The following is a 12,911-nucleotide window of genomic DNA, read 5'->3' on the forward strand; positions in this document are numbered from 1 at the left end:
TTAAATAAAAATTTAAATTTTCATATATAAATGATCGCTTGAGCGACCATTATATAAAATATTTTTAATAATAAATTAAAAAATGATGATGTCCTACATTAGCTAACTTTCTTGATTAATGATTTTTAATGATATGTAAGTAGGTTATCAATCTCAAAAGTTACGTATACCACAGATTTTTGAATTTATGCCAGCCATCAACATCCACTCAAACGTCCCTCGCATCTTTTGTCTACTCATTTTTATCTTACACTGTTCAACATATTTCAGTACTAGTTCACCAGTTATGCACTCTTATTATTTGCAACTAAAACAGCAGAATCTTCTGCTGATCTCGAAGAGTTGTTACTCCAGCAGTGATAGGAACTACCTTATATACTTAAACGAATGCTACGATGACCGTGTTACAATTTTATTACTCAGCTGCTGTTGAATTAACTTGAACCGTCTTCGGTGGCTTTGAGCTTCAAGCCGTTGCAGTATTTCCGGTTGTCCCTTCCTGAACTATGTCGACCTCCAACATCTCAAATCGTGTTGACGAGGACTTCAGCTGTCCCTGAGCGTTTCCTAAACGAATTTGTGACGAATTTGGCTGTAGCCCGGAGCACTGTAACAATATCTACGGTTAGTATTATATCCGCAGGAGACTTAAACTATTTGTTCATACAATATGGGTCAAATCATTATTGTTGCTCTTTTATCAAGGAATATCAAGCGAACTCAAGCGATCAAGCCCCTTAAAATTTTTAACGCTATACCTATTATCGTCTATGGATAAAAGTTTATATTATCAAAAGGTACCAACATAACTGAATATCTCTATAATAGTCATTAATGAGGTTAAAATATTTTCATCCTAATCACAATTTTGCATTGATACAGCTTTACAAGTACCTACAAAAAGCGCCGATATCAAATCGACAACATATTATATAGTATATTACATTATATTATGCTCTAACAGTTTGTTATAATTAATTGGACAGCTAGTGACCCTAGTTTATGATATTGTATATAATGCAAATATTTTAATATAGTTTTTATTTTTAATGTAATTTAATATAGGTACTTATACATCACACATTATCACGTAGGTATTATATAACGAAATATAGGTACCATGGTTAAAGGCGGGCCATTTTCGTAGGTATATTACATTAAAACAAAAAAAAAACTACATTAAAACAGTCATACTACGTCTTAAACTAGGGTTTTAACTTTTCAACTAATTAATACACTGCAGTGTGTCTGCATAATAATATTAATAAAATTTAAAAATTCAGCATTTGTGCTAAGGCAATTGTTTATAATACTTATTTACATAGTTTGAACGAACGAAACATGCAATGCCCTCTTACAGTATACAATTCAACTAAATTTTCAATAAGTTCTTTGACGATTGATAATACTCAAAGATTACGTGATGTAGTTCTTTTTTAATAAATATGGTTATTACTTATTATTGTCGAATACGTCTCTGTGATATAGATACTTGAAACTTACCTATCATTATATTTGTGTTAATGCATCTAGGTACTATTAATAGTATAATAAACATTTAGTTTTTAAGAATATTAATTTTCTGATTTAGTGATTGTTTTTTTTTAATTTAACAAATACCTATACATACATAACCAAGCTTAGGTTAGGTTAGGTATATAGGCTACCTACTATTACATTTTAAAACAATATGAACGTTTAAATTTAATATACCTTACACTTGTTTGGTTACAATAAACATAAATTAATATAGGTACAATTTTAATATATTAACAAGTCTACATATATATTAATAATTTAATTTTCAAAAATCTACAACACTTGTCATGCACTTTAGTAGTTAAATATTTATAGTCTTAAAACACAAATGGACTACCTATAATACATATATTCCGATACTCGTAGGTATAGTATTTATAAACTATTTTTTCAATAAACTCAAAAGCTTTAATACCGCGTTAGTGTTTTTATTGTAAAGAGTATTAGGTTAGAGATATTTTTTTACTATATAGAATTTTATAAATACTCTCACACTGCTTTTTTTGTATATTTAATTTCAGGATCCTCCACTTCGTATTCTTATATGTAAATTTAACAAAAAATCCTTTGGCAGCTGAATGCATTAATATTTTATTTATACCTTTACATATTCCTAATTCCTACAGACAATATGGCAGTATAGGTACCCACTTAAATTTATGTTACGAATATTTACTTGTACAGTTGTACTGCAGGATGTAGGTAACAGAAATAAATAATAAGTGTAATTAATTAATTTATAATAACTTTCGTATTTACTCATCAATATTAAATATATAATTAACAATAATAATCGTATAATATCTGCGATTAAACCTTTTAATTAAAAAAAAACTTTAAGAATAATACAGTAATAATCTATTAAATAAAATAGTTAACTAAACGATATAATTAACTAGGTTAGGTTACCTACATCCGTTAATTTTTTAGTTATACTTATTATGATCGAATTAACACCAGGTTAGGTTATAATAGATAATAATAGATTATTCTTAATTTCAAAAATTAAGTAGTGAATAATCGTGATTCGTATTTTGTGGAATAAAATTATTTAAACTTTAGTTACGCATTTACGCTGTATTGCATGTTTGAGACTTTCGATTATAGGTACATATACGAGTACTTTATGTATGTATTACATAGATATATTTGTATTTTCAGCACATCGAGTGTTTACTATTACAACGAAATATTTAAAAACGCATTATTTTTAATAAAATTATGTATTTTAAATCATTGAATATAATGTTAAGCTAGTTTTTAAGTAATAACTAAATGCAGTCAAATAAAACTGCACCATTATTTATATATTTATTTATGATTATTCTCATTTTCTCAATTAAAATTTTTCATTAATTACGACACATAATAATATCATATAATATAATAATATTGTAAATTGACATTTTAAACATAATCTGTTAGTGTTTTAGATTCTAAAATAAAACATTGACAATTTTATATTTTTAGTATACCACAGAGTTAGGTTAAGTTTTATATTTTAAGTGTAATATACTTCTTATTGGTATTAAAACAGAATGTGTATCGCTAAGACACATTTATTTTTTAGAAGATGAAATCAGGTACTAATATTTTTATTGCAGTTAAAAAATATTAACCATAATATTAAAAATGTTATTTAAATAAAAAGGTATTTATGTTCCACACAGAAGAACTTAATTTCACTATATGAAGTCAAGGAGTAAAAGATATTTGATACTTAATATGAATTCAGTGATCAGTAAATAAGAATTTTGTGAGTATATACAATACACTATATAGTGTGATTAAGCCAATCATGTTCATTCTTCTTTAATCATATAAGAATATATTTATTTAAACTGTTTAAACTAAGTTTTTAATAGTTTGTTTTTAGTTTTTTCATACCAACTTAAAAATTCTTGAATTATTTTGTTTTAATTTTAAGGAGTGTAGTAGCGCATATCTTTTTAAAATGAGAATCACAGATTTTTTTTATTATAAAAAATTGTTAAGTGCATGATTTTTTTTAAGTTGAAGGCATTTAAATTGAAATTCAAACAAAGAGAGGAATTATTAACCTTTAATTACCAACCAACAATAATAAAAGTCCCTATTTCCTTAATAATGATTTTTCATAAAATTTTAAATATGTATAATATTAAGTACCTATAGTACTTATTATATAATTATACTCATTATTACTCGGACAATTTTTAAATAGAGAGCGAGATTACTTACTAATTTTCATGATTTTCCTTAATATTATTATCTGAATAAATTGTATTAATTTTAAGGATTGTTTTCTTGGATATCTAAATAGATAATTTAATTTAAATATTTGTATTATCAAAAAAAGGTTGCCAAAACGTTTATTTAATTTTGTAAAAATATAACTTTTCGCCCCAAAATGGGTTATGAGATAAATAGTTACATACCCTAAGTAACTACCAATATGATTTATAGGTACTTTAATTTTTAATATATATTTTTAAATAATTATGAATATAACTACTATAAAGTATAATCAAATTGAAAAAATCAAGGATGTGGATTAACAAATGTAAAATATGATTAGGTATCTAAGTCAGAAATTTTCAACTTTTTTGAGTCCATCCGACTTTAAAAACAATTAAAACGTCTCCCACGTGAATATAACGATAATATAATAAAATAAATAATTCTATATTATCTATTGCAGATAGGACTCACTTAATAATAACCGGTGACGCCCCTGGGAGTCACGATGCACAGGTTAAAAACCCCAAATCAAAGTTATAGGTAGGTACACTAGAGATGGTATGAACCACGATAAATAAGGTTTTTAGAATGTCGAACAATCTGAATAAAGGGAGATGTAGTAATCAGTCCACTCTGATAACTTCTAATAATATATGTAATATATTTAATTAATAATGAATAACAAGCCATTGTTTTAATTAAACGTTTAATTAAAACATAATTTATTGTAATTTAAAGTGCATATCGTATATACTAACTATATAGTATATAAAGAGATATACAAGCTCATTATTATATCTAAACCTAAAATCTGTGCTTCCCATATAATATAATTGATTTTCAACGCAATGGTGCGTATTTTTGTTGTGAACACACAACATAAAAAATGTTTTCTTGAAATAATTGTAATCAGAATTATTGAAAACGCTTTGGTTAAAATCCAATGTAAGAAATATAAATATTATTTAAGGAAAATTAGAATATTTGTATAATAGTTGAGTGGCATCATTAAGTCAGGCTCACAATAATATTGCTCAACTTACACTTGTAAATGTTGTTCGCTTTACACATCGTTTTACCAACTCAAAAATTACATATTTTGTATACTTGATATACGTATAATGTGTAATTTATTTTAAATATTAAAAGTACTAAAAGTGATATTTTCGCTATACATGTTTGATTTATAATCAATTCGCGCAATGGTACGAAAAATGACTACTATAAGATTTTAAATATTTCTAAGAAACTAAACACTTCAAAAATATTCTAGTTCCACTAATGCCTTCAGTGCATAAAAATATTTTATAAGTGTTCAATGAAAATTAAAAATTACCTATATTTTAAATGTAAGTAAGTTTTTGCGTGAAGCGATCATTCTTTATTTCTTATTCATATATTCATATAAAATGGGAAATTACGATGAACTTGGCGGAATAACGTCACGCGCTATTTTCCAATTTCTCATAACTCATTAAATAATGTGAGTAGATGTTAAAGCGACATAATTTTCTTAGAATTATTAAAAAAAAAACTTATTTTCTGATTTTGTGCTGCTTTAATAAGGTTAAAAACTAAACATTATGGAACTCGTAAAAAATATTTAAATGTTTTAGTAATGTTTTATGGAGCATGGAAGTATGTTAATTTATGTTATGTTAAAAAATCAAATACTAATGTATTTGATTATGTTCAAATTAAATTATATTGATAACTATTTTTTTTAATTTTTTTTTTTTTTTTGTAATTTATAATTTTATTTATTCCTGCGTACTTAAATTTTTGAACGTTTATTATTTTATTTTATGCATACAATGACATTTTCCAATGCAATGTTTTTAGCAAAAATTATGTGTTTATTTATTATGTAACAGAGCCACTTCAATTACTAATATTAAAATAAATTACTTTAATTGAAAAATAAATGTATCATAAAATACACTTAAAAATAATACGGGTTGGACAAGACAAACCGTCTTTACTCAGCATCGTGTTTTGTATTCAATGGTTTATTATTGAACTCAAAATTAACAAATACATTACAGTGACTTACTGCAGACTTACTCCTCAATGATTACATACACTTAACACCTACTATACAGCAAAACGGTTACTTACTTTCCCCCTTTTTAATCTCTATAATATGCTACGAGGGCTGAAAAATATGTAATATTTGAATATATTATCATTAATGAACATGATGCAATTATGTATTTTATACTATAAAATATACGATGTTATAGTGTATAATATACATTTACTCGTCCTCATGAGAAGAGAAAATATTGTTTAAACAATTTATATTTTTCAATAATACGCAGAAACGAGAGCACATCTATATACTATGTAAACAAATTAAATATACATATCATATATGTATATTGTGACGATACGTACACCCCACGTACATGTATTACAAGTCTTATCCGTGTACAAATTACACATAAAATAATTTTAAATTTTTGAACGAATAGAGTGCTTTGTCACCGTGCAAATATATACATACACTGGGTGATCTATTTAATGTAAAACACTTATTATTTCAAAATACATCAACGTTTTTGAAAATATTCCTTTCATAATATAATTTTAAGCTGCTATATATAAAAATTAATAAAAACATTTTTGGAAAAAATGATTTTTTTTACTAATTTTTCATCGTTACCTACATGTTATACATTTTTAATTTCATGTGCCAATGAACAGTATTATTCGAAGTATTTTGATTTATAAGAATCAAATTTTAAACAAGTAGCTTAATAGTTATAAGTATATATTTAAACTTCAGATGAGCGGATTAGTGGATCAGTACCTATATTACGGAGTACTGCATTCCACTCATTTATACTTCAAATACTTAGAAATCATAAACTACGCGTACATAATTCAATTTTTACATATTATTATATAAGTACTTCAAACAATATTCTGTTTTTGGATGAAAAAATTCATATAGTCATTAAAAAAAGGTCGTAAAAATTAAGAAAAATATTGTTTTTTAATGAACTAAAATTATTTTTAAAATAAGTATAGTTTCCAAAACGTTAATGGTTATTGGGAGTAATTAGTGTTTTACGTTAAATGTATCAGTGTATCACCCGGTATAAACAAATAGCTGACGAAAATGTAACCACTGATATTTATATAGGTACACTATATTATAATATGTCCATCATCGATATAGAGAAACACAAGTATATATTATCTTGTCAAACAATGAAATACTGCGTTGCAATATAAATATGTGGATTAAGCATGTGGCTGGCGCCTTGTCGCGATGATTTATGCAGGACCATGCCATTTTTGAATTATTTTCTTTGACAACAATATGAAAACTAAAACAGACAACAGTATAGTTGTTAATCTAGCCTATATACATACAGAGTGATTATTTTAGAGGTAACAAGCTCGTTTTATCGAAAAGTTTTAACGTTTTTGGAAATATCCATTTTTAGATAGTTTTAACAAATCATTATAAAACAATACTTTTAAACGCAAATTACAATTCACTACTACTATTTATTTATTTTATTATTTACCATCTCGGAGTATAAAAAAAAATGTACGTAGGCTTACTTTTTAAATAAATAATAATTTTTCAGTGTATTATATAGTATTTAACAGTTGTATATAAAATTATTAAAATATTATGTATTGTTACATCTTTGTGTCATAACTAAAACACTTTTGTAAGTGTGACAAATGAAATAATATGTTCACTTCACGATAATCTCCAAATTCTAACTATTTTGGAAATAATTGAAACCATTTAAAAATGGTTTATGAAAAAATTCAGTCGTTTAATCAAATTTAAATCTCAACTATCTATAATTTATAATAGTCTAATATTCTGAGTATAAATTAACTAGAATAAATAATAAATACACACGACTCCTATTTTGATTTGATTTTAAATCATTATAATAAGGGTAATAAATTTATAATTTATAAGTAGACTATAAATACTTTGAATTAAATAAATCAGAAATTATTGGTTTTAAATTTCGATTTATATACGTCGATATTTTCAAAAAAATCATCTTCTTTACAATTATAGTAAAAAAGTATTATTTTCTTTTGAAAAAAGAGTTCGTATTATTACTGCAGAATATACCTATATCCTATAGGTATATCTTAAATAGTAAATAGCACTTGGTAATATGGTCTTTCAGTTATACTTAAAAATTATAAAAATCAGAAAAATTCATCATTTATGAATTATGGATAAGTTGAGTAAGAGATACAATTTCCGTTTGTGCAATAATTTAGTAGCTGGATTTATATTTTATAAATAATTTTTACACTTTATAATACTTGCATATCATAATGCACTGTGATGTCTGTGACTGTGTTGGTTGAGACTCGAGAGAACACTATTAATCCGCTTGCATGGTTTACGTCTTACAAACTCATAACATATCAAATTTGGGTACCGTCAATTTTTCGTTGTTATGGCTTAAATATTATTTAATCAATTTAGGTATTTATTATTAAATTTATATAAATAAAAATATTATTTAAAGCGTCTCAAAGGCTTTTATTGATGTTTGTTATAAATTTAAATTGAGTATTAAATAACTATAAAACATTTCGATTTTCAAATGGTCATAACTCGATGTAAAATGTATAATATAAATAAAAGCCTACGACTTTCTTTAGATAATATGCTTACTTAAAAATGTGATGAAATATCATATCAAATTAATAACATAAAATGGATTCGGTTGAACACTAATTTTGTTATGTTGTACGTTTGTACAGCGGAAACAACAGTATTATATGTAGGCGTGACGTCCTTTTAAGAAAATTCGGTGGGTAAAATAATTTAGAAGTTTCTTCAACCATCAATTTATGCATTGTAATTTGCGTTTGCTAAAAAGTATTTTTAAATATAGATTTTTTCTTTAAATAATTGTTAAAAATACATTATGGACATTGTTTTTTAAAGTAAGCATACAAATTACTGCAAAGTTTAACTAATTAGGCAACATAAATCTATTTTGTGAACATGAAACCAGGATATTTTTTTAAGGCTTGGGGCATTTTTTGAATATATTTACCTAATTATTATAATAATTATTATACATTATACTATTATTAATATTAAAAAAATATTGTGTGGAAAGAATATTAATAGGTGTTTAGAGAGATTCTGTATTGATGGGGAAACGACAATACGACATATAGGTATTTAATGAAAAACATGACATTAAATAAGAAGGTTAGATACTTGTAAAAGGGACGTAAATACATTTAGAACGTAGAATGACAGACAAGTTTAAGGACAAAGACTCCAGTGAAAAATATGAAATTGACTTTTAAGTAATCCATGAAGAGCTTATAGACCGTATAGAAAGGATTTTTAGATTTGTTTTAATAGAATTGGTAGTTTAGGATATTAAGCCTTGAATTTTTAACTCTTATAATATTCATTACTGTGTTCAGTAAGCAGAGGTACTAAGAAAACCAATACTTTTTTTTGTTGAAACTTAAATTTTGATAAAAGACCAATAGACAATAGAGAAGGTTTTACTCAATATCGTTCTACAAATTTAATTATTTATCAAACTTTCAAATTAAATATAACAACGTAGGTACACTTCAGTGAAGACGTGCAGTTGTTGTCGCGTAATTACTAAATGGTTTTTGATATGTTATAAATATAGAGATAATATAGCACAGTATAAAAAACAGTAAAAAATGTAAAAAGAATAAAACAAATAAATAATACATCATAATTAATGAATGCGATACACTCTTTTAATTTTATCATTATTCTTCGGGATACAGCTTTTTTTGATTTCATAAACAAATTATAAAACAAAATGTTTCTTGGGAAAAAATCTATATATTTTTAAATTTAATTATGAACTTACAAACATATTTTTGAAATCAATTAATGATGTTTAAATTTAAATATTATAATTTCATTTATTTACTTTCTTCCAGTACAATACATTTACGTATAACTTTATTAAGTTGTATTTGGAATAATTATTAATAATTATAAGCATAAATTACTTATATAATAAATACGCGTTGTTAAAAAATGTGAGGACACGAATACAGAATCCGGGAACAGGGTGTTAAATATTTGTCTCATTTCGTTTACCTCGGTACAGTATAGTGTTAATGTATTGTTATAAATTTGGAAATACTTAATGATTAATCATTGTTGTCTACCGTCAACGATTCAGAGCAGATCTCAGTTTACTGTAGAATTTATGTCATTATCCAAATTTTAAGTGTTCATAAAAAGTATACTAATAACTGAAATAACGATGGCACAAAAGACCCAATTATTCTGTGTCAAATTACCAATCGATAGAACGCTGTATGAAACTTTAAGACCACATACTATTTTTTTACCCTAAGGTGCAATTATGAATAAAAAAAAATACAATTTGCTGTATAACCAAACTTCTTTGATCATGCTTAAAATTGTGATAAGTAAACGCTAATAGTAATTAATTTGAATAATATATTCATAACTATAACATAAAAATAGTAGGTCAGCGCATTTTGGTGGTGGATGTTTGTCCATCGTCCCTTCAGTCCTCGGACAGGATAGTGTAATTTTACTGAAGGTATTCGATTTGAATGTAATGATTGCATTCGATTAAAAACGATTCTGAGCTGATGAGGGGATTTTTTTATTTAATTTTATTTGTTTCTATGGTGATAAACAAAGCCGTAATTATTTAATGTTATAAAATCGTGATATTGTACATTTTTTCTCCTTTAACCGCTTTTATTTCGAGTACTGTTTCGAAAATCCAAAAATGACTTCTTTAAAGTATCAGCTCAAAAACATTACCTTTCAGAAAATATGCTACACTTGTATTTTTGAGCGAGTTTAGAGGGAGAAAAAGTGTTTACAAAATAAAAAAGAAATAAACATTATTGTAAAACCAATACATTCCTCGGCTCCGCTCAGAATCTAAAATAACTGTAATATAACACCATAAAAAATCATAGGCAATATATTTTCGATGTAATTAAAACTCATTTAAAATATTTTGTTCAGTATTTTTAAAAGTGATAAAAATATTAATTTTGTGGATACCTAATTAAATTTAAAATTATATGTACTATTATAAAAAAGTTTTTGAGCACTTTCATCCCGTTAAAAAGTATTTTATATAATAAACTTAGTAATTACCAAAAATTTCAAATATTTTATTTCTAAATTAACAAAATATATAGTGGATAATTCCGATAGTAAAAAAAAAGTATTTTATTAACTATAATAGTGCATAATCTTCAATTTTCTAGGAAATTTTAAAGTTTGATTCTTTATATTAAAATATATTCATAGAAATTGAGATTTATTTTAAAATGAACTAATCTATATTGTAACCAATAAGTTTATCAGTTTATGTAGTCATGGTAAAATGAAAAACTCAATACGTAAATATATAAAATTGAAATAAAAAAATTTAACATTGATTGAGTTTAAATTATTTTTTTTAACTGGATCTTTAAATTTGCTATCATTGATTTTTAAACTATATTAAAAATGAAAAACTTACAAAGAGAAACTACACAATAAAATATGTATATATTTAAGTTATTATCTAACATAGATGGGCACTTAATTTGTTTTTTTATTTTATTGAATAAAATTGAAAAATATAATAATAATTTTTTAAGTGGGAGATGAATTTATAACTCATAATAAATATAAATAGTTAATTAAATGTATAGTATATAAGTAAAAAATGTATTCTTATTCGCCTGATTTATAATAACTAACATTGATAAATAACGATAATACTAATTAATAAAACATAAACTGCTTTAGTCGCTTGATGAGAGACCATTAATCGTAACTTAAACATCCATCAACAGTAGGTACACCTATCCAAAGAGTTTATTATTTTATTTTTTTAATTACAATTAATAAATTTATTTTTTTTTTTTTTTTTAGGTAGAGAGTATTTTCAGAAATAATAAATTAAAATAAACATTATGTTTATTGAATTTATTAAATTGAAAATGTAGTGTCACAGTAACTGAAAATTGATTGTCATCGGCATCGAATTATATATGCATGTATGATTTGTTACACATCATCACGAAGTGTCGCTTGTAAACCTCAATATAAGCTCTAATACTTAATTGCTTGGGTAAACGTATGCGTACCTGTATGAAAGTTTAACAGAATATTTATTACTAAGATACTTGAATCCTGTACGAATTTCATGGTTGGTATTATTTATCATGTTAGTTGGACTAATTACAGATTTCAAAACACGACGAAGCATACTGCTACAGGTGGAGGCTTGTATTGATGTGATTTAGTTTTATATATATTTTATATACATATAGTAAGTAAGATTGTGAAACCTAGTTAATTTTTTAGGAAATATTAGTATATTACACACTATAAGATGAAATCTTAATATTATTGTTGAGTTATTATTTTATGGAAGAAACGGGTGGCATCATCAACCCCGTCACGGTAAGTGAAATAACTTTGACGGATTTGTCATAATTTATTTTAATTTTCTAGTTAAATGCCCTACGTGAAAATTTGGTTTAAGTATGATTGCATTTTTCAGTCATTTTTTTTTAAGATCAATTAGTCGCGGTCGTCACGTCAACAAAATGTAGGTATAGTAAGTAAAGTAGTGCTGATTGTCATCGTAGTGTGTATTTCAAGTATAATAAACTAGAAACGTAATTATTTAAGGGATTTGGAATTTTATTGAACGATAGGAATAACGTTTTTATTGGTATATAATTAATAGTTACATGATACTTTTAAAAGATTTATTTTCGATAAATTATTTTAAAAGTAGATTAAAAAAAAAAGTACGAAACATTTCAGTATAATAGATAAGGTAATGTATTATGGCTTTTGTTGTGTCGAAATTAATTAAATGCCAGATAGAACATAATATTTTGTAGAATAAAATCTTTTGGCGAAAAAAGCTATATTTTAACAGTTATTCGTTTGATTTGATTAATTTTGTTATGATTTGAGTGAATGTAAAATTAAATATGATTTTGTCGATTATTGTATTTAAAATTTAATAAAGCTAATTAATTTTAGATGTTATTTTATACGATAATAATTTACCAAAAGTGGAGAGTATACAAATCGTGAACGAATTTTGACACTATGGGGAATTTTGACAATCATAAAT

This window comes from Aphis gossypii, chromosome 3 (genome assembly GCF_020184175.1).
Source record: "Aphis gossypii isolate Hap1 chromosome 3, ASM2018417v2, whole genome shotgun sequence".
NCBI classification, from domain to species: Eukaryota; Metazoa; Arthropoda; class Insecta; order Hemiptera; family Aphididae; genus Aphis; species Aphis gossypii.